This window comes from Hyperolius riggenbachi, chromosome 10 (assembly GCF_040937935.1).
Source record: "Hyperolius riggenbachi isolate aHypRig1 chromosome 10, aHypRig1.pri, whole genome shotgun sequence".
Lineage (NCBI taxonomy): Eukaryota > Metazoa > Chordata > Amphibia > Anura > Hyperoliidae > Hyperolius > Hyperolius riggenbachi.
Window position 1 is genome coordinate 69,015,400 of NC_090655.1, and position 19,284 is coordinate 69,034,683.

General features: G+C 43.6%; 1 protein-coding gene across 2 annotated transcripts in view; it reads left to right on the forward strand.

The window, feature by feature from the left end:
• The window catches only part of LOC137535979 (pancreatic triacylglycerol lipase-like), a 54,285-nt gene that overhangs the window by 381 nt on the left and 34,620 nt on the right, over nt 1-19,284 (forward strand). Inside the window, exon 1 of one of the 2 annotated variants that reach the window (XM_068257884.1) lies at nt 3,728-3,961. The exons of the other annotated variant lie outside the window; for it this stretch is intronic. The gene's annotated coding sequence lies outside the window, so the exon portion shown is untranslated. Of the gene's footprint in view, nt 1-3,727; nt 3,962-19,284 lie in introns of those variants that run through there. 2 annotated transcript variants of the gene reach the window in all.

Consider the following 19,284-nt stretch of genomic DNA (forward strand, 5'->3'; position numbering starts at 1 on the left):
AAATAATTATATATATCATCCAAAAAAGTGACCTTTTTTAGAAGACCCAGTTTTATTTTCTGTTTAAAGAGAACCCGAGGTGGGTTCTAAGAATCCTATTAGCACACAGAGGCTGGTCTGCATATAATGCCCAGCCACTGTTGCTATACTTTCTCCCCACAGTTTCCCCCTGCGCTTTGCTGTCTCCCATAAATCAAACGCCGTGCTAGCGACATCGCTAGCAGGCTGTTTACCTATGCACTGTCACTCTCGCCGCTCCCCCGCCTCCTCTGTCGCCGTTCCCCGCCTGCGTCCCTTCCCTCCCTGCTGATTGGAGGGATGGGACGCAGGCGGGGAGCGGAGATATAGAGGAGAGGCGGGGGAGCGGTGAGAGCGACAGTGCAGAGGTAAACAGCCTGCTATCGACACGCTACGTGTCGCTAGCATGGCGTTTGATTTATGGGGGACAACAGAGCGCGGGGGGGGGGGGGGGGGGTTGGCTGGGGACACACAGTATAGCAACAGAGGCTGGGTATTGTATGCAGACCCAGCCTCTGTGTGCTAATAGGATTCCTGGGTTCTCTTTAAAACCTGTAAAAGTAAGTTAAATGTTTTATTGCCTTAGGTATATGACACAGTCTTTCAGTGTCCCAGAGCTTGCAAAAGAGTTCAGCCCCCTTGAAGTTTTCCACATTTTGTCACATTACTGCCACAAACATGAATCAATTTTATTGGAATTCCACGTGAAAGACCAATACAAAGTGGTGTACATGTGAGAAGTGGAACAAAAATCATACATGATTCCAAACATTTTTTACAAATAAATAACTGCAAAGTGGGGTGTGCGTAATTATTCAGCCCCCTGAGTCAATACTTTGTAGAACTACCTTTTGCTGCAATTACAGCTGCCAGTGTTTTAGGGTATGTCTCTACCAGCTTTGCACATCTAGAGACTGAAATCCTTGCCCATTCTTCTTTGCAAAACAGCTCCAGCTCATTCAAATTAGATGGACAGCGTTTGGGAACAGCAGTTTTCAGATCTTACCACAGATTCTCGATTGGGTTTATATCTGGACTTTGACTGGGCCATTCTAACACATGGATATGTTTTGTTTTTAACCATTCCATTGTTGCCCTTGCTTTATGTTTATGGTCGTTGTCCTGCTGGAAGGTGAACCTCCGCCACAGACTCAAGTCTTTTGCAGTCTCCAAGAGGTTTCCTTCCAAGATTGCCCTGTAGTTGGCTCCATCCATCTTCCCATCAACTCTGACCAGCATCCCTGTCCCTGCTGAAGAAAAGCACCCCCAGAGCATGATGCTGCCACCACCATATTTGACAGTGGGGATGGTGTGTTCAGAGTGAAATGCAATGTTAGTTTTCCGCCACACATAGCGGTTTGCATTTTGGCCAAAAAGTTCTATTTTGGTCTCATCTGACCAGAGCACCTTCTTTCACATGTTTGCTGTGTCCCCCACATGGCTTGTGGCAAACTGCAAACGGTACTTCTTATGCTTTTCTGTTAACAATGGATTTCTTCTTCTTACTCTTCCATAAAGGCCAACTTTGTGCAGTGCATGACTAATAGTTGTCCTATGGACAGATTTCCCCACCTGAACTGTAGATATCTGCAGCTCGTCCAGAGTCACCATGGGCCTCTTGACTGCATTTCTGATCAGCGCTCTCCTTGTTTGGCCTGTGAGTTTAGGTGGCCGGCCTTGTCTTGGTAGGTTTACAGTTGTGCCATACTCCTTCCATTTCTGAATGATCGCTTGAACAGTGCTCCGTGGGATGTTCAAGGCTTTGGAAATCTTTTTGTAGCCTAAGCCTGCTTTAAATTTCTCAATAACTTTATCCCTGACCTGTCTGGTGTGTTCTTTGGACTTCATGGTATTGTTGCTCCCAATATTCTCTTAGTCAACCTCTGAGGCCATCACAGAGCAGCTGTATTTGTACTGACATTAGATTACACACAGGTGCACTCTATTTAGTCATTAGCACTCATCAGGCAATGTCTATAGGCAACTGAGTGCACTCAGATCAAAGGGGGCCGAATAATTATGTACATACCACTTTGCAGTTATTTATTTGTAAAAAATGTTTGGAATAATGTATGATTTTCGTTCCACTTCTCACATGTACACCACTTTATATTGGTCTTTCACGTGACATTCCAATAAAAGTAATTCATGTTTGTGACAGTAATGTGACAAAATGTGGAAAACTTCAAGGGGGCCGAATTCTTTTGCAAGCTACTGTACAGTATATGAACTATTGACTCTTTGTTTTGTTTATCTATTTCCTGCACTCAGAAGCTCTTTTCTGTAGGCAAGAGTTTTATGGCTGTAATTCCTGATCAGTGAGGGTTAAGGTCTGTACACACGCCGTACTAAAGGCAACGACGGGTCCGTCGTCCCCTCCCGCTGGGTCGGGCATTCCAGTGACAGCAGGAGGTGATGACGGACCCGTCGTTGCCTTTAGTACGGCGTGTGTACGGGCCTTTACTCTATAGTCCAACTGGGTCCCAACTGGTGAGAAACTGTAACTTGCATACCTGAATGTTTATCTCTGTGAGGCAGAAAAAGAAAATAAGGAGCACAGCCTAGTTATTTGTATGTTTGGGTCTGTACATGCATTTGTATCTCCTCGTGTGCACATATCACTTTTGGTAAACTTTAAAGGGACCCTGAACAGAACGAAAAAAATGCCAAACTGAACTTCCTACAGCCTCCCGTAGTTCGTAAGGTCCCTCTGCATCCTCTGGGCTCCCTCTGTTCTCCCACTGGTGGCTCCGATATATGTGTATGTGTGTGTATGTATTTTGTGGTAGTTGTGGATGAGGCTCTTTATCATCTCAGGCGGTAAAACTGCCCATTCTTACTGGCAAAAAAAGCCTCCAGTTACTGTAAATTTTTAGGGTGCCTTGATGAACTGCACATTTGAGGTCTCCCAAGAGTGGCTCAATAATATTAAGGTCAGGAGACTGAGATTGCCACTCCACAACCTTTACTTTATATTGCTATAGCCAATGACAGGTTGACTTGGCCTTGTATTTTGGATCATTGTCGTGTTGGAATGTCCAAGTACGCCCCATGCTCAGCTTCCTGGCTGATTAGTGAAAATTTACCTCCAGAATTTTTTGAAAACTTACTAAATTCATACTGTCATCAATTCTGACCAAATTTACTGTGACTTAGTAGCTCACATATCACCAAAACATCAGCTATCCACAACCATGTAGGAATGGTTTACCTTTCATCATAGGCCCTATTGACTCCTCTTCAAAGGTAGCATTTATGGTTGGGGGCAGAAAGTTCAATTTGAGTCTCCTCACTCCAAATGACCTTGTCCCGGAAGGTTTGAGGCTTATCTCTGTGCTGTTTGGCATATTGTATGCAGGATACTTTGTGATATTTGCGTAGTAATGGCTTTCTTCTGGCAACTCGACGATGCAGTCCATCTTTCTTTAAGCACCTCCTTATTGTGCATCTTGAAAGTACGTCACCACATTTTTTCAGAGAGTTCTGTATTTTACCTGAAGTTATTTGTGAGTTTTTACTTTCATCCCAAACAACTTTTCTGGCAGTTGTGGCTGAAATCTGTTGGTCTACCTAACCGTAGTTTGGTTTCAACAGAACCCATCATTTCCACTTTCTAATTAGAGTTTGAAAAGTGCTGATTGACATGCTCAATTCTTTGCATATTTTCTTATATCCCTTTCCTGTTATATAGAGTTCAACTACCTTTTTCCATGGATCCTTTGATATTTCTTTTGCTTTTCCCATGACTTAGAATCCAATAACCATTAGTGCAGGACTGGATGAAAGATGGAAGTGTCTGTCAGGAGTCCAAAAACTCATTGACTTTTTATATACACCCACTAATTGCAAGCAAACAAACCACAAGTGAAGCTAATTACCGTTAATAGCCACTAAAACTCGTTTTCATCAAGTTGTGTGCATCTTATCAGGCCTAATCACCAGGGTATGTAAACTTTTGATCAGGTACATTTGTGTAGTTTGTGTAGTGAATATGACTTAAAAAGAGTAACCACTGTTATTTGACAATAAATGGCTCCAGCCATCCACTAACCATGAGTGAAAGAAACGTTTTTGTGTTACCATTCATATTCTGTAAAGATTGGTTAAAGTGTAACTGTTGGGCATAAAATCAAAAATCAATTCTTTATTTTTATCAGGTAAACAAGTAATAAGGATGCTAACCAGGCAATCCAAAGGTTAAAATCACTATTACTTTTCTTGTTGATAAATGATCATTCCCCAGTTTACCTGACTCTTATTTGGTACACACAAAGGAAGTTGCAGGGCATGCTGGGGTTTCCTTTTTTGCTTCTCTACTTTCCCCTCAGACTTTACTAATACAGCCTGATTGGCTGAAGCCTCTTTCCCTCCTGTTTTCCCCTCCCACATATCTGTTCCTCTCTGACTGGCCAATATTTCTCCTGCTGAGACAATGCACTTTCTATAGTGGAGGGCAGGCAATGCATACACAATCAGGCAGAGGAGAGTAAGGGAGGACATGACATCAGGATTGGCTTCAAAATAGCCACAGTTAATATGGGAAATGCTAACAAGGATTTTCTCTTTTTTTACCTGTAGAAAAATCACTAAAATCAAAACATGGACAGTGCAATACATATGTTATGTAAGTAGAGCAAGTATATATCTACTTATATATGTGTTTTTTTTCTGCGATAGTATGGCTGACAGCTCCTTTTTAAGAACTCATAAATTCTGCCAGGGAATGTAAACTAATGAGCACAGCTGTGTGTATATATATGGTTTCATTTTAGAGTTTAGGGCATCTCCTACTTTGCAGTTGTTATATACTTGGAAATCTCTACTGTTGGTGAAAAAAAGGACAGTTTATACAGTGCAGACATTAGAGATGTTATTGTAAATTATCTAGGCCTTTGCTGAGTAGAAGTGTGCTTTGCTAGGCATGAGGGTCCTGCTGGGATTGGAGGCCTTACATAGGTGACAGGTCCACAGCTTCACCATCTCCTGTCCATCGACATCTGCTCCACTCATATAAAGTGTTGTTGCCCCACTCATACTGGGAGATGTAGAGCTTCCCCTTACTTTCCGTAAATGCAGAGTATTGTAGTGATAAGGAAGCAAAGTATAGCTACCTGCTCAGGTTGATGGTCCATAGCAATGCTCACATTCAGTTGTGCATTGCTTAGGGCACCAAAACAGATTAGTTAGCGTTAGGTATTAGGTGGGGGGTTAGTGCTAAGCACTAGAAGGGAAGGCTTCATGTGAGAATGGGAGCCAGGTTAGTCTCTAGTAAAATATCAGTAATGTAAATTTACAATATTGTTACTAGTGGTACCATCTAGCACCCAACTCAAACAGAGGTGGTGCTACTTGTACTATGTCCATTGATGTCAGTGTTAACCTATGTTGAACTGCATTGTTTGATTTCAGGCTAAAGTAACATTTCCAACAAAGTTTTGCTATTAATTCCAGAGGAGTTTAAAGCAAACGATGCTGATGTTTGCAGGAAAATTCAGTGCGCTATCCAGTAATGCTCTAGACTTCTGTAGCAGCCAATTCCTGAGTAGTCCTACTGCTTTGCTGCATGCTATAGCCATAAACTACATTTTCCATTCATCATGATCACCACTGCTTTATCTGCTTTATCTTTTAGAGCTTAACGTACTATATTTGCAAATGCAGCATGTGAGACCAGTCTAGGAGCAGCTCTGCAGCTTGTCTGCATAGTATAGCTATTTATAATCATCGACACAGCTTATTTACCCTTTCGGCCTCACTCTACTACATTTGCAAAACCTTTTGTATAAAAAAAATAAAATACCACAGAACGTAACTTGAGTGTTTACATTTGTAGTCATACGCGTTCCATCCAAATGATCCAGCAGGACTCAACTAAATCCAACCCCTCCACTCCATTTAAAGGGACCTTAGCAACTCCTAGTTTCAAATAGCTGAAAGGGTGTGCGCACCCCCCCCCCCCCTTCCCACGGTCTTTTTTCACTGCCATTATCCAGGGTTGGCATGAAGTTCATGATGTGTCACTTATCTGTTTAAAGCACAGTCTTCCAAAATATGAGGAATATGGGGGATTAGGAGTCCGAACACCCTTTAGTGGCCAAAAGGTCCACGTTATTGTCCACCTAGCCCAACATGTTTCTCCCCCATAAACTCTGGGGTCTTCATCAGGGGACAAATACAAGGTACACTATTGCATAAAGTTCATAAAAACATCAATTACAACACATTCATATTATTTCACTGATATAGTTTAGCCTCACAGCTGGCTTGTACTTATAGCCATGAGGCTATGCTATATCATTGAAATAATATGCATGTATTTGAATTGATGCTTCGTCCCCTGACAAAGCCCCCAGAGTTTATGGGGGTGAAACATGTTGGGCTAGGTGGAGGGTGGTCTTGTGTTTAGTAAATATGCATTCTGATTAAAGAGGTTTAAACCGGGAAAACATCCTGACAATACTGTGGACCTATTGGCCACTAAAGGCCTAGTCCCTCAGCTTCTTCGTATGTCAATAATCTTGGCAGCACAGGCAGCACCTGTTTTTAGAAATGTTTTAAAAGTTTTATAGATTTATCTCCTACAACAAGCATAAATTGTGTTTCGTTTTTATACCTCGGCATAGTCATTTTATAGCTTGGACAGCAGCAAATGTAACACAACACATTAACAACCTGGGCAGCGTAAATAAGAGTAAATATGCAAAAATACACCACCCAGCTGAGCTCCCATGCCACAGAAGTAGTCTCTACTGCCTTTACTTACAAGAAAACAACTTTGGCTAAGGGGTTTTGCTGGACCTTTCTCTACCTCCAGCAATGGACGAGAGGCAGAGTGGCAGAGCCTGGAGTGAGGAGAGGCAAGTAATTTGAGCCATCAGTCATCACCAACTTCTACACCAAGGTTTACTGCATTCCTTTTCACCAGTCATGCTTGGAGCAAAAGAAGAAATTTCCTCCAGCCAACCCAATAGCCAGTGCCTCGATGCACAGCTTTACTATCACTACAACTACTGCGCTTCATATTGGTGGACACTACTATGTTCCATTAATTATTGGCCTCTGCTGTCCCTCAATACAACATGACCAGCTGCCACGATGTTTCACAAATGGGTAACCCTGCCCTGCAGAAACATGTTACCAAAAACAAGTCCCTGGCACTGTAGTATGCTGTCAGTGGTATGGTTCACTTGACAATAACTACATAGTCCATTTAGCATGGGCCAAGAGTAGTACTTAGTGCCACATGCTGACAATGGAACAGGTGTCAACCTTTACACTGCCTTTACCTCTCTCCATCCATAGTGGTACTGGTGCCTATATCTGTTTGGAATGAAGTTCATTTTATGTTGGATGTGTGCTTATGCTTTGCCTACTGAATTGGTTATCTTATATTGGACTTTGGGTAGCCAGGTGTGCTCCCATAATTAGCAGCCCCCTCTTCAGTATACATAGCCAGGCAATCCCCCTGTATTAAGCAGCCCTATCCCCAGTATAGGTAGCCAGGTATTCCTCAGTATTAGAAGTCCCCTCCCCAGGTTTGGTAGCCAGGTGTGCCCCACAGTATTAGGCAGCCTCCTTCCCAGTTTAGGTAGCTAGTTGTGCCCTAATATTACAACACTTGATCCATAAAGACAGAAACACTGATGTACAAATGTGGTACTTACAAACCATTAATGGATAAAATAAACTTTATTATTTGAATACTATTGAAATTGTATCTATACTGATGCTTACAAAATCCTGAACACACCTATCTTATAAAAATGATGGGAATGTATCTCACTGGGAGGATGTGTAGACTGGAAAGGAATCTTTGCTGATCCCCCCACTTAAGAGTGGGTTGTAGCTATCCTGACTTCTACACACAGTAGTAGCCTCCACTGAGATTGAAACCTAGTCCGGGAACAAGCTGTTGGCTTACGAGACACAATTCAATGATGTGGGTTCTATGTGCCCAATCCTCAAGGTGCAAATAGATAACAGGGAGTCCCGTAACAGGGACACAGATGACGTTTATATATACACGTTAAGAAACATCTGGCGTGTTATATCCGTCAAACAACGTACGTGTCCTGCTGGCCAACAACTGTATCAATAGAGTTCTGTTGCGGGAACTAATATAAAGGGTGCTCAATAATATACATTGCTGTGTGAATGCAACATGTTTCACCCTTAAACGGGCTTCGTCAGGAGTATTTACAGTGCAGCAACATAATATACAATATATACAGCACCCCACCATATCCAACAAAAATTCCCCATGCAGAAGTACAAGCCCAAGTCAAAGCTGAAGTTTGAGGCTCCAATGCTTGTTTAAATATGAGAGCGAATTCAGGAGATCCCACCCCTCTAGATGTGTCTGCACTCATAAAAAAAAATATTCCTGGCGGACTGAAAGCGCCAGATCTGCAGCCACTAGGACACGATCTATAGGCAATAGCAGTGTTAGGGATTCTTGCCCAAAGTCTCCTCCTGAATAGGTGTTGGATTACTGAACAGGAAGAGCCGAGATTCAAACCCAGGTCTTATGTGTCTGAGGCAGAGCCCTTAACCAGTACACTATCCAGCCACCCTTAAACAGCACACTATCCAGCCACCCTTAACCAGCACACTATCCAGCCACCCTTAACCAGTACACTATCCAGCCACTCTTAACCAGCACACTATCCAGCCACCCTTAACCAGTACACTATCCAGCCACCCTTAACCAGTACACTATCCAGCCACCCTTAACCAGCACACTATCCAGCCACCCTTGACCAGTACACTATTCAGCCACCCTTAACCAGTACACTATCCAGCCACCCTTAACCAGCACACTATCCAGCCACTCTTAACCAGCACACTATCCAGCCACCCTTAACCAATACACTATCCAGCCACTCTTAACCAGCACACTTTCCAGCCACCCTTAGCCAGTACACTATCCAGCCACCCTTGACCAGTACACTATCCAGCCACTCACCCCTCCTTAGTATGTATGCCAGTTGCGCCCTGCTCACCCTCGTGGACCAAGTGTTGTAGTTCATTTTATCTGTACAGCTTTTGGCTTGTTTACATTGTGCCCCAGTATTAGGCAGCCTCCTCCCCAGTTTTGGCAGCCAGGTGTGCCCCAGTATTACCAGCCCCTCCTACGATGCAGGACCGGATTTGGTGCCCCCCATGGAGATCAGCGCTGGAAGCTGCAACCAAGTGAATGGCCTTTCATTTATGCTCCGCTTGCAACTCTGCATAGGGTGAGAGGGAGGAGAGGGGCGACACTGAACTGAATCTGGCCCTGCAATGGCGGGCCCTGGTTTGTCCATGACTGCCCTAGCCCATCAATTTGTGAAAGAGATCACACTGTCTGACAATGGTGCCCTACCACCAGCACCTGTCTGGATCTAGCTGCACTTCTATTCCCATTCTTATTTCAGAGGTCATTCCCTGCCACCTCTCCCCTTTCATAGTCTTAGCGCAGGGGTGTCAAACTTAATCATGGAAGGGGCCAAAATCTAAAACATAGTCGTGGGTCAGATTGTTTAAGATTTAACAGTTATTGAACCGTCTCAAACTAAGTGGCAGAACAAAAAAGGTGGAGGGGTTTGTCTCTTTGTTAAGAATTCTTTTACAGCTGTCCTCAACGATGAGATGGAGGAAGATTGCGAAGATGTGGAGTCCGTTTGGGTAAATATTCATGGTGGAAATAAAAGTTGCCAATTGCTTATTGGGGTATGCTACAGACCACCTCTTATTAATGAAGCTGCAGAACTGCGATTACTACAGCAGATTGAAAAAGCTGCAAGTAAAAACGAGGTCATAATTATGGGCGACTTCAACTTTCCAGACATTGACTGGGGTATTGAGGCTACCCATTCTGGTAAAAGCAGCAGATTTCTGGCAGCACTACAGGACAATTACTTGACTCAAATGGTAACGGAACCAACTAGGGGGAATGCGTTACTGGATCTGATCATTTCTAATAGACCAGATAATGTATCAAATGTGCAGGTTCAAGAACATTTGGGAAATAGTGATCACAACATGATAACGTTTGATCTGGTGACTGATAGGCCACGGGGCAGCGGGACCACTAAAACTATGAATTTTACAAAAGCAAAGTTCAATCAAATTAGGCAGGCACTAAGTTTGGTGAACTGGGATAATGTACTACAAGGGGACGACACTGAAGGGAAATGGCAAGCTTTTAAACGTATTCTCAATCAATATTGTAGTATGTATATCCCATATGGAAACAAAATGTCTAGGAATAAAAAAAGGCCTCTATGGATGAATAGAAAGGTTAGGGATAAAATGAAGAGGAAAAAGAATGCCTATAAGGTCCTAAAACAGGAGGGGACTGAGGCTGCACTAAGCAATTATAAGGAGTGCAATAAAAATTGTAAAAAAGAAATTAGGCTGGCAAAGATCGAAGCTGAAAATCAAATCGCTAGGGATATCAAATCTAACCCAAAAAAGTTTTACAAGTACATCAACTCTAAAAAAAGAAAGGTTGACTGTATAGGAATCCTAAAGGATGAGGGTGGGAACTCAATGGTGGACGACCAAGGTAAGGCAGAGTTATTAAATGCTCTCTTTGCTTCTGTCTTCACAAAGGAAACAGCACTGTTGCAAATTACAGAGGCAGAAGAGTCTCAATCTTCAAACTGTAATATTAAATACTTAACGCAGGAAGAACTAAAGGCAAGACTAAATAAATTAAAAATAGACAAGGCACCTGGCCCGGATGGCATGCATCCTCGGGTCCTAAGAGAATTAAGTTCAGTTATAGCTAAGCCCCTTTATCTTATCTTTTGTGACTCTCTTGCAACTAGCAGAGTCCCAGTGGATTGGCGTACAGCCCACGTTTTCCCATTATTTAAGAAGGGCAAAAAATCTGATCCAGGAAATTATAGACCTGTAAGCTTAACATCAGTTGTATGCAAACTATTTGAGGGGTTACTAAGAGATACTATACATGACTTCATAGTAGAAAATAATCTTATTTCTCAGCATCAACATGGGTTTACTAAAGACAGGTCCTGTTTGACTAACATGCTCAGCTTTTATGAGGTAGTGAATGCTAATATGGATATTGGGAATGCTGTAGATGTGATATACTTGGACTTTGCAAAGGCCTTCGACACTGTTCCCCACAGAAGTCTGGTGCAAAAGTTGAGGATGCAAGGACTGGGGAAGAGTTTGTGTGCATGGATAGGGAACTGGCTAATGGACAGAAAACAAAGAGTTGTGGTCAATGGATCGTACTCAAAATGGGAGACTGTTAGCAGTGGGGTCCCACAGGGGTCTGTACTGGGTCCAGTGCTCTTCAATGTATTTATTAATGACCTAGTAGATGCAGTAGTGAGCAATGTTGCTATTTTTGCAGATGATACAAAATTGTGCAGAATCATCAACTCTCAGGAAGATAGTGTCATATTGCAACAGGATCTGGATAGGATGGCTATATGGGCACATACATGGCAGATAAAATTCAATGTTGACAAATGTAAAGTCATGCATTTTGGTCGTACCAATGGTCTAGCACCATACAAAATAAATGGGATACAGTTGGGAACATCAAACTTGGAGAAGGACTTAGGAGTACTCATCGACAACAAGTTAAATAATCGTACTCAATGCCAAGCCGCTGCAGCTAAAGCGAACAAAATTTTGGGATGCATTAAAAGGGAAATAAAAACTCGAGATGCTAGCATAATATTGCCCCTGTTTAACTCTCTAGTAAGGCCACATCTGGAATATGGAATTCAGTTCTGGGCACCACATTACAAAAAAGATATTGCAGTTTTAGAGCAGGTGCAGAGACGAGCTACAAAATTGATACGTGGGATGGAAGGTCTCGCTTACCAAGAAAGGTTAGATAAACTGGGTTTATTTAGTCTAGAGAAAAGACGCCTTAGAGGAGATCTAATTAACATGTATAAATACATTAGAGGGCAATATAATAGCTTGGCGGATGAGCTTTTTGTCCCTAGGCCTTCTCAAAGGACTAGAGGACATGAGCTGCGCATGGAGGAAAAACGTTTTAGCCATTTATTTAGGAAAGGGTTCTTTACAGTAAGAGTGGTTAAGATGTGGAATGCATTGCCACAGGAAGTCGTTATGGCAAACTCTATACCTGCATTTAAAGGGGGCTTAGATGCTTTCCTTGCGTTGAAAGACATCCATGGCTACAATTACTAGGTTATGCCTAATGATGTTGATCCAGGGATTTTATCTGATTGCCATCTGGAGTCAGGAAGGAATTTTTCCCATTTGGGGCTAATTGGACCATGCCTGGTGGGTTTTTTTTCGCCTTCCTCTGGATCAACAGGGGTATGTGGGGGACGGGCTGGAGTTGTACTTTGTACTGGTTGAACTCGATGGACGTATGTCTTTTTTCAGCCAAAATAACTATGTAACTATGTAACATGGGGGACCCACTCCGCATGCTTCTGCAGGGTAGCGTAGTGGAGCAATTTAATATTTACCTCACCCCCATTGCTGCTTCGGCAGAAAAGGATCAAGGTGAAACGTGGCTCAATGCGAAATGCTAGCCTTCACTTCTCCCATAGTCTTTTTGGTAAGCTGAGGTGGTGGGGAAGGTGTGTGTGTATGGGAGGGGGGGGGAGGGGGTCAGTGTTCTACCAGGCACACAAGGGGGCCCCATGGTTATTGTGCTGTGGCGGGCACTCATGAGTTGTTGCTGCACCCCATGTCAAACAATGTTTTAACCAGAAATACTGTCACCGGTGTACTCTGGTTGGGTAGACTATGTGCTGTCTTTCTTTTACTGCTTATAATGATGCGCATTGAAAGCTCTCGAGGGCCACATAAAATGGCAAGGAGGGCCACATTTGGCCAGGGGGCCTTGTGTTTGACACCTGTGTCTTAGCGGAAGATGAAAAGCAGAATTGGCCAATAAGCAGCCAGTCTCCTGCCAGTCCATGAACAGTGAGCTGGGTGCAGATAGCTGTGATATATTAGTGATTAACCTATTGGGGATCGGCTGCCTAACCCCCCTTAAGGACCAGGCAAATGTGCGGGGGGGGGGGGGGGCTTGGGGGGTCAGGAAGCCGAATCCCCAGTGTGGCATGCTGGGCCAGATGTCCCCCCTTTCGCCAGAGGCCTTTACTCACCTCTCAGGCTTCAGCGAGGAGCCGCAGTACTCCGCTCTCGCCAGCATCCCTGCTAGTACTGCCGCTCAGTTCCGGGTCGCGGCTTGATGACGTCATCAAGTCGACCTGGCACTGACGTCAGAGTGAGCGGAGATGCTGGCCAGAGCGGAGGGGGGTGCCGATCGTCGTGGGAATGGCAGGAAGGTGAGTGGATCCTCTTCTCCCCCCCCCCACCACTGCAGCTGTTGCAGTGGTCACTACAATCCGCTGGTGATTGCAGTGATCACGTGATCAGAAGCCATACGCGATGGCTTCTGATCACAGAGAGGGAGATGTCAGCTGTCATATGACAGCTTATTCTCCCCTTTCGGGTGCGCACGATCGCGTCGGGAGCGGAAACGGCGGGTGGAACAGCCACAAGTGCTGCGTAGGATCTAATAGAGGCGGTCCCCGAAAGGTTAAGCAAACCTGTTGTGTATGTACCTGGTATAGGCCGACCTTTCCAGAGAGCCTTGACGAGGTCAGTTTTATCTGCTGGATAATTTCTGTTTCAAAGAACTCACATGAATATTTCTCCCATCTGTTAAGTGTTTACATTGTATTGCGTTTGCTATGCACTCTATGATAACAATTATCCATATTTTGGTCCTGATAACAGAAAGCATTGCTGCTAAAAATAAATAAATAAAAACTGTTTGACAGCTGGTCTGTCTGCTTCTCCTGCCTGGCATTAATGTCTTCAAAATAATAACTTATAATTTTTTTGCCAGTAGACCCCAGTGTCAAGAGGTGGCTCCCCCAGTTGGGGTTACAGTTATTTATATGCCCTAGCGCTTCCCAAGAATTTTTTCTTGCATTAATGTCACTCACTCTTCTGCTCCAAAACATTCTGGTAGACCAGCTGTTAGTTCTGCCCACTATGGAACACACAAGAACAAAAAACACTCCTCAGTGATGCACCTTACCAGCACTAAACTGTGGTATTTCCAGTGGTGCCCATCACAAGCTCGTGATCACGAGTAACTCATGAATGTTCGAATGCACTCGTGATTGCACTTGTTACCCGACCCATGATCACGAGTTACTCGGGATCAAAGACCGGCATTCCTGATTAAAAACCCGCCGACTTTAGCGGTTAATAGCAAAGTCTCCTTACATGCTAGAAACACCAAATTGGCAGGCTATCTTAAAAAGAACAGTGGGAACAAGAGGAAAAAAGGATTTTCAAAAAGACCTCGTAATTTTTGAGAAAATCGATTTTAAAGTTTCAAAGGAAAAAAATATACATTTAAATGCGGTAAATGACAGTTAATGTAGCAAATCTAACGGCAGTGTAAATTTACATGTATCAAGAGAAAGAGCAATGAATTTCATTACGGGGTTTCGAAGGGGTCCGTAAGCAGTGTGTACGGACCCCCTGGAAACCCCTCTGGAGCCGCAACACTTTGGCGAGGGATCGCTATACAGCCGCAATATGGCTATATAAAGATGGTATAGCTCAGGGTGCGAAGCCCCAGGGTGCAAAGCCCCGCTCGGCTAGGGCTCCGCATTCTGGCTATCCCAGCCTGCATGGGAGACAAGGGGTTAAAGATGCTCGGGAGGGGGGGGGGGGGCACATCATTTTTTTTAATTTCCCACCCTCTGAACATTAAAAAAAAGTTTTAAAATATATGAAAATATGCCAGGGATCTTTATACAGCCATATTGTGGCTGTATAGCGATCCCTGGCCAAAGCGCAATGCTCCGGAGGGGTTTCTAGGGGGTCCGTACGCAGTGTGTCAAACCCCGTCATGAAATTCATTGCTCTTTCTCTTGATAAATGTAAATTTACACTACCGTTAGGTTTGCTACATTAACTGTCATTTACCGCATTTAAATGTATACTTTTTTCCTTTGAAACTTTAAAATCAATTTTCTCAAAAACTGTAAGGTCTTTTTGAAATTTTCCCCATCTTCCCACTGTTCTTCTTAAAACAACCTGCAAATGTGGTGTTGCTAGCATGTAAGGGAGGTTTGCTATCAACCGCTAAAGTCGGCGGGTTTTTAATCAGGAATACCAACTTGTGATTACATGCGGTTATTCGACTCAAAACTGCACTCAAGTCGGGTATCCCTTTCTACTCGTGATCACAAGTGGGCGGTGTCTAGAGATGTCCCGAACGGTTCCAGGCGAACTTCGGGTGGTTCGCGTTCGCCTGCGAAGGCAAACTTTCCCGGAAGTTCGGTTCGCCCCATAATGCTCTATGAGGGTCAACTTTGACCCTCTACATCACAGTCAGCAGGCACATTGTAGCCAATCTGGCTACACTCAGCCCTGGAGCCCCACCCCCCTTATATAAGGCAGGCTCCTGCGGCCATTACACTCACTCGTGTGCCTGCTGCTAGTCAGAATAGGGCGAGCTGCTGCAGACTTGTTATATGAGGGATTTGTTGGGTAAAAACAAAGTCTTTTGGAGACCAGAATAAATCATTTAAAAAGACTTTACTGATTTCCATTATATTCGAAAATTCAATAAGGTACAATTCTTAGTTACATCAAAAACATAAAAACAAAATAATTAAATTGCTGAGTAATCTGTAGGTATATTAAGGAAAGGCCTATTGTTCTGGCTTGTGTGGTTGCATGTGTGTGTGAAAGGCTGAAGGAAGAATCCAAGAATGACACTTTCCCGCCTAAGTACCCTGTATAACTAAAATGGGATGGTCCCACAGTGTATCCCAATGCTATCTGTGATTGGTCTAATTAAATAATGCTATAATTTCTATTGGTCGACTACTGAATCTAGCTGTTTCAGTTAACTCCTCATTTATCCCAAAGAGAGCACATATGTTCCATTCTGGCTGAAACCAGACTTGGCAGTCCTTTGGTATGCATTGACCAGAGATAATGAGAAACATCTGTTTGACCATAGCTTCTTATTCCACTATGGGGGGGGGGGGGGGTGGCTAACATATACATTCCAAACTTTTTACCACTCAACCACTGTTCTCCTGCCCTAGACACTTAACAAAACATTTTGTTGAAATATAGCAATGACAAAACCCTCACCAAAAACCTTTCAATCCAAACATTTTCAAATGAGAGAATATATTTCAACCAGTTTTAACAATACGACATATAGATTAATTGATTGGATCCATAATCAATTAAACCTCATCAAAATTTATATTTCACTTGTTCTCCTAGGGACAGATTAGTCAGGCTCTTGGCTTGTTAACTTGCTCCTGGCTGAATCGTATTGCTTAAATAGCACCCCTCATTCAACAGCTTTTTTCAGAGCTAATCCTGTTGTTGTGATTTTTTTTTTGTGTGTTAAACTGACACTTGTGTTGTTTCATAGACAGCATTGCTAATTAATACAGTGTGTGCCACTGCCAGCAGCTCAGCAGCACATTCAGTGACTACCTGTGTGTGTGACAGGGAGCTGCACATTGTACTACACAGTACTGCATATACCTACTAGTACCTGTTGTGTTTAGTTAACCCGCCTCATTACTGCATATACCTACCTTTGTGTTGAGTGAACTCACCTCACTGCATATAACTACCTTTGTGTTGAGTGAACTCACCTCACTGCATATAACTACCTTTGTGTTGAGTGAACTCACCTCAGTGCATATAACTACCTTTTGTGTTCATTGAACTCACCTCAGTGCATATAACTACCTTTGTGTTGAGTGAACTCACCTCAGTGCATATAACTACCTTTTGTGTTCAGTGAACCCACCTCACTGCATATAACTACCTTTTGTGTTCATTGAACTCACCTCACTGCATATAACTACCTTTGTGTTGAGTGAACTCACCTCAGTGCATATAACTACCTTTTGTGTTCAGTGAACCCATATAACTACCTTTGTTTTGAGTGAACTCACCTCACTGCATATACAGTGGCTTGCAAAAAGTATTCGGCCCCCTTGAAGTTTTCCACATTTTGTCACATTACTGCCACAAACATGAATCAATTTTATTGGAATTCCACGTGACAGACCAATTCAAAGTGGTGTACACGTGAGAAGTGGAACAAAAATCACACATGATTCCAAACATTTTTTTTTACAAATAAATAACTGCAAAGTGGGGTGTGCATAATTATTCAGCCCCCTGAGTCAATACTTTGTAGAACCACCTTTTGCTGCAGTTACAGCTGCCAGTCTTTTAGGGTATGTCTCTACCAGCTTTGCACATCTAGAGAATGAAATCCTTGCCAATTCTTCTTTGCAAAACAGCTCCAGCTCAGTCAGATTAGATGGACAGCGTTTGTGAACAGCAGTTTTCAGATCTTGCCACATATTCTCAATTGGATTTAGATCTGGACTTTGACTGGGCCATTCTAACACATGGATATGTTTTGTTTTAAACCATTCCTTAGTTGCCCTGGCTTTATGTTTAGGGTCGTTGGCCTGCAGGAAGGTGAACCTCCAACCCAGTCTCAAGTCTTTTGCAGACTCCAAGAGGTTTTCTTCCAAGATTGCCCTGTATTTGGCTCCATCCATCTTCCTATCCACTTTGACCAGCTTCCCTGTCCCTGCTGAAGAGAAGCAACCCCAGAGCATGATGCTGCCACCACCATATTTGACAGTCGGGGTGGTGTGTTCTGAGTGATGTGCAGTGTTAGTTTTCCGCCACACATAGAGTTTTGCATTTTGGCCAAAAAGTTCCATTTTGGTCTCATCCGACCAGAGCACCTTTTTTCCACATGTTTGCTGTGTCCCCCACATGGCTTGTGGCAAACTGCAAACTGCAAACGGGACTTCTTATGCTTTTCTGTTAACAATGGCTTTCTTCTTGTCACTCTTCCATAAGAGCCAACTTTGTGCAGTGCACGACTAATAGTTGTCCTATGGACAGATTCCCCCACCTGAGCTGTAGATCTCTGCAGCTCGTCCAGAGTCACTGTGAGCCTCTTGACTGCATTTCTGATCATCGCTCTCCTTGTTCGGCCTGTGAGTTTAGGTGGACGGTCTTGTCTTGGTAGGTTTACACTTGTGCTATACTCCTTCCATTTCTGAATGATCACTTGAACAGTGCTCCGTGGGATGTTCAAGGCTTTGGAAATACTTTTGTAGCCTAAGCCTGCTTTAAATTTCTCAATAACTTTATCCCTCACCTGTCTGGTGTGTTCTTTGGACTTCACGGTGTTGTTGCTCCCAATATTCTCTTAGACAACCTCTGAGGCCGTCACAGAGCAGCTGTTTTTGTACTGACATTAGATTACACACAGGTGCACTCTATTTGTCATTTGCACCCATCAGGCAATGTCTATGGGCAACTGACTGCACTCAGACCAAAGGGGCTGATTAATTACGCACACCCCACTTTGCAGTTATTGAACTGTAAAAAATGTTTGGAATCGTATGATTTTTGTTCCACGTCTCATGTGTACACTACTTTGTATTGGTCTTTCACGTGGAATTCCAATAAAATTGATTCATGTTTGTGGCAGTAATGGGACAAAGTGTGGAAAACTTCAAGGGGGCCGAATACTTTTGCAAGCCACTGTAACTACCTTTGGGTTAAGTGAACCCATCTCACTGCATATACCTAGCATCACCCCGAGATGGACAAAATGGACAAACCAGGTAGAGGAAGAGGTAGAGGCAGACCCAGAGGAAGGCCACCGGCAGGTCTGTGCGAGGTGGTGTTGCTGTGATTTTGTGCGGACCTGGCCCAAAGTACAGTGCTCAGAAGAAGGCACGTGCCATCACTTCCCAAAATTGTGAGGACGTGGTTGAGTATTTAACACAGAACACCTCATCTCCCGCAGCCACCAGCGCTACAACAAGCACCACATCCACTGAATTTGACACTTTGCAGGAGTTATTTGTTGTGGAAATCACTGATTCACAGCCAATACTGCTACAACAAGATGAAGGCGCTAAGCAAGTTACCCCACCTCATATGTCTGAGTTAGCTGGCGATAGTATAGACGTAACGTGTGAGGAGGGGAATGATGAAGCACCTGATGTTGGTGCAGTTGTGGAGGTGTCTGAGGAAAGCGAAGCTGGGCAGGAGGATTATGATGACAATTATACGGATGCCACGTTATGTTCCCAATAGAGGAGATGACCAGGGGGACAGTTCAGAGGGGGAGCCAGAGAGGAGTAGGAGGAGAAGAGTCCATGAAAGAAGCAGAGGGAGCTCGTCCTCAGAAACAGCTGGGGGCAG